Source organism: Palaemon carinicauda, chromosome 10 (assembly GCF_036898095.1).
Source record: "Palaemon carinicauda isolate YSFRI2023 chromosome 10, ASM3689809v2, whole genome shotgun sequence".
NCBI lineage: Eukaryota > Metazoa > Arthropoda > Malacostraca > Decapoda > Palaemonidae > Palaemon > Palaemon carinicauda.
Window position 1 is genome coordinate 140,740,752 of NC_090734.1, and position 5,000 is coordinate 140,745,751.

A 5,000-nucleotide genomic window follows, 5' to 3' on the forward strand; every position below is an offset into this window, starting at 1 on the left:
AAAAATGTGAATATACGTTGGCATTACTTTAACGGCAATGAACAGAGAAAACTTTGAAATTATGCCTGGATGAACATTCTAATATTTTTTATTCACATCAAACGAAAGTACAAAGTTAAGGAAACCCTTTGGAGTAAAGATTTTTTCATTTTGATCCGAATACGAAGATTAGAACAAGTTTGAGCAGTCCCTAAAACGAAAAGTCAAATATCATAAAAATTAAATCATTTCGTAGATAAAGTTGTGAGAAAGTTTTTTTTTTAAATGTTAGATATTTTCAAAGTATTAAACTATCTACGTTATATAAAAAAATCTTTATCTCCCCCCATATAATAAAGAGCACGTGTTTGACTATATATATATATATATATATATATATATATATATATATATGTATATATTTGTATATATATACATATATATATATATAATATATACATATATATACATACATATATGTATATATTTGTATATATATACATATATATATGTATATATATACATATATATATGTATATATTTACACATATATACATACATATATATATATATATATATATATATATATGTATGTATATATATATATATATATATATATATATATATATATATATATATATATATATATATATATATATATTTCCCGTCACGCTCAGAGTCCAGACGTATAACTACATGGTCTCCCCGTCTCTCTGCTAGGGTGAATAGTGAGTACTCATAACTGGTGAAAGAGGTTGAACCTATGTGTGCATGCGTTTGTGCGCGCGTGTGTATATATATCTAAATATTCAGCCGTCATTTTTGACGGGTTGCGTAAAATTGTTAATAGTAATCGGCGATGAAATCTGGCTCTCAGCTATTAGTCACTACACGGAAATACTAAAATATATCAATAAATTTTAGGGAAATTTTAGGAAATTGCCAAAGAGGACATAAAAAAAATCGAGTCAAATTCAAAAGTCTCACTGGAATAGGGAAGAGGACTTTAGGCAAAGGCAAAGTATCATGGATGAAATTTTTCTTACGAACATTATTATTATTATTATTATTATTATTATTATTATTATTATTATTATTATTATTATCATCAGCTAAGCCACAACCCTAATTTGAAAAGCAGGTTGCTATAAACCCAAGCGCTACAACAGGGAAAAATAGCTCAGTGAGGAAAGTAAATAAGGAAATAAACTACAAGAGAAGTAATGAACAATTAAAATAAAATATTTTAAGAACAGTAACAACATTAACATAGATATTTCAAACATAAACTATAAAAAGAGACTTATATCAGCCTGTTCACCATTGAAACATTTGCTGCAAATTTGAACTTTTAAAGTTCCACCGATTCAATTACCTCACTCGGAAGGTCATTTCACAACTCAAGTGAAATAGAAAATTACACCAAGAAGACGAACCTAGAACTTCTTGTTATTATTATTATTATTATTATTATTATTATTATTATTATTATTATTATTTGCTTGCTTAGCTACAACCCTAAATGGAAAAGCAGGATGCTATAAGCCCAAGGGCTTCAACAGGGAAAATAGCCCAGTGAGGAAAGGAAACAAGGCTACAAGAGAAATTTAAGAATAATAACATCGAAATAAATCATTCATACATAAACTATAAAAATTTCAAAATAACACGAGAATAAAAACTTCAAAATTATACATTACCAAAAAAAAAAAAAAAAAAAAAAAACCAAGACAAATTACATCATATGAAAAATATCCTTGCAAACACGAAACTTGTAATGGAATCTTATTAATGTTGGAAAATGACATATTCCCCTACCTCACTCCCCCCCCTCAGAGCGGGTGGGGGTAGGAGGGGGGGGGGAAGTCACCAAGAAATCTGAGATCAAACACCACCAAGATCTTCACAACAGGAAAGTGTCGAAGATCACATATTGCAAGATTGCTCTCATTGGAAGTCCACATAGCAACGAAGGGGTGGGGAAATGGAGGGGGAAAGGAAGGGGGAGAGGAAGGGGGGAGGGAAAGATGAAGGGGGAGGGAGAAGGGAGGGAAGTAGGTCCCTTAGTTACAAGGATTTCTTAGAACCATCTGAAGACTCTTGATACCAACTTCTGACGAGAAGCTTTTAAGAAAGTTCGTGGAGCGTTATTTGATGTGGTGGGGGAGGGGGTCCTGGGCAGGGGGGTTCTGGGGAGGGGGAATAGGGGAGGGGGTGGGTAGGGGTAGATATGTAACGGGAAAGATGGAAAAGTATTGTAAAATCAGCAGAGGTCTCTTAGGTGTTCCGGATAAAAAAAAAGCTGGATCTCACGTGGACGATCCACGATACCATTTCATGTACATTTTATAAATCTATCTATCTACAGTATATCTATGATTACTTCTTATATATCTTACATCAATTGCGTTATTAGTAAAGATACATCTTTATGAAATGTATTTCAATAAGTATATGCTATATTAGAAATGAAACCATAAGAGAGATTACTCAAGTGCCATTTATTATTATTATTATTATTATTATCATTATTATTATTATTATTATTATTATTATTATTATTATTATTATTATTATTATTATTACTTGCTAAGCTACAACCCTCTTTGGAAAAGCAGGATGCTATAAGCCCAGGGGCCCCAACTGGGAAAACCGCCCAGTGAGGAAAAGAAACAAGGATAAATAACATATTTTAAGAACAGTTATCATTAAAATAAATATTTCTTATATAAACTATGAAAAGTTTAACAAAGCAGAATGAAGAGAAATAAGACAGAATAGTGGGCCTAAGTGTACCCTCAAGCAAGAGAACTCTAACCCAAGACAGTGGAAGACCATGGTACAGAGGATGAGATCATGGAGAGGAGTAGACGGAGATGGTTTGGTCATGCTCTTCGCACTCCCCAAGAGAGTTTAGTTCACCAAACGTTCAGCTGGGCTATACAAGGCGCTGGAAGAAAAGACCCAGGCCTAGATGGCTGAGGACAATGATGCGTGAAGTAGGAGATGCTGAATGGAGAAGTATTGATTCAAAAGTTCAAGGTAGGAGATGATGATGATGATATTTGTTGGATTCATCAATGTGACTCAAACGCTTCGATGATTCTCTCTTATCGCCATTCGCGTTTTCAAATTGAAAAATTATTCCCAGTTAAGGTTAAATTAAGATTCGAAATATATTCCCGTCGAGTTAAATACAAGAAACAAGGTTAGTAAAGTACACTTGGCCTACATTATGTCTGATGCCTTAAAAATATTGAATGATAATCATATTTAAGTTAATATCTTAATACTGATTGGTTAACATGAATAAAGTGGCATCAAGCAATGGAAAAATGGAAGAATGTATACAGAAATTTAATATTTGAAAGTATATAGAATTATTTGGTTTCTGGTCACTTCTTAACGACTCAATCGTTCGTAAATAGCTTATTTTCATATTTAACCGGAGTACGTATATTATTATCTTTTCTATCAGTGGTATCCTGCCAGTTCCAGCAATTTACCCATCAATAGATGTGAATCCGGCAACAAGGAAAAAGATTGACTCTTTATCTATGATAAGCAGCTCTTCTAAGAGGCTATTTCGAAATCAAACCCTCGTTCTCTAGTCTTGAGTAGTTCCATAGTCTCTGTATCATGGTCTTCCCCTGTCTTGGGTTAGAGTTCTCTTGCTTGAGGGTACACTCGGGCACACTATTCTATCTTATATCTCTTCCTCTTGTGTTGTTAAAGTTTTTTTGTAGTTTACAAATGAAATGTTTATTCTTGAGTTGTTACTGTTCTTAAGATATCTTATTTTTTCCTTGAGCTATTTTCCCTGTTGGAATCCATGGGCTTATAGCATCGTGCTTTTCCAACTAGGGTTGTAGCTTAGCAAGTAATAATAATAATAATAATAATAATAATAATAATAATAATAATAATAATAATAATAATAATAATAATAATAATAATAATAATAATTATCTGCCACCTTTCAACAGCCCGTAGATATAAGGATTTTATAGAAACAGTTCAAATTAGTTCTTAATCTGTAAACAAAGCGGTCCTTAAGACCTGTATAAAGTACCATTTTCTCATATATATTAAATATTCTTTAGGTAGGAAGATTAGCAATGATTTAATCTTAAAATTTGAAAGCAAATTGTATGGGGAAAAGATTATGAAGACTTATTACCGCTTGAGGAAAATCTTAAATTGAAGTCACTGGACTTCCATATCACAGTTAGAGTTCTCTTGCTTGAGAGTACACTAACGCATACTGTTCTGTCTTGTTCCTTTCCTCTTGTTTTGTTGAAGTTTTTATAGTTTATATAGGAAATATTTATTTTATTGTTGTTACTGTTCTTGAAATATTATATATTTCCTTGTTTCCTTTCCTCACTGGGCCATTTTCCCTGTTGGAGCCCCTGGGCTTATAGCATCCTGCTTTTCCAGCTAGGGTTGTAGCTTAGCAAGTAATAATAATAATAATAATAATAATAATAATAATAATAATAATAATAATGATAATAATAAAATACAGTCTAGCTCCACTAACATTTGATAGATTCAATAATATTGCAGAAGTTTTCATTAGGTACTTCATAACATGACATATTTAACAGCTATAAGGTCACGTGGCAAATTGCAACCTTCTAAACTCACTAACACCAATTTTAATACTTTTGGATATTGAGTGATCCAACTTATTTTGGGTAGTTCATGTCGCAATTACTATAAAATCTGTCATTACTGTACATTGCAGGTTCATAACCTGAAATCTTTGGCCAGAATAAGGGAAATTATATTTTCATAGACATCATTTGGTGGATTGATTTAAAAGGCAAACCATATTTACAGAGACTTGGATTGATTTGAAAGGCAAACCATATTTACAGAGACTTGGATTGATTTAAAAGGCAAACCATATTTACAGAGACTTGAATTAATCTAAAAGGCAAACCATATTTACAGAGACTTGGATTGATTTAAAAGGCAAACCATATTTACAGAGACTTGGATTGATTTAAAAGGCA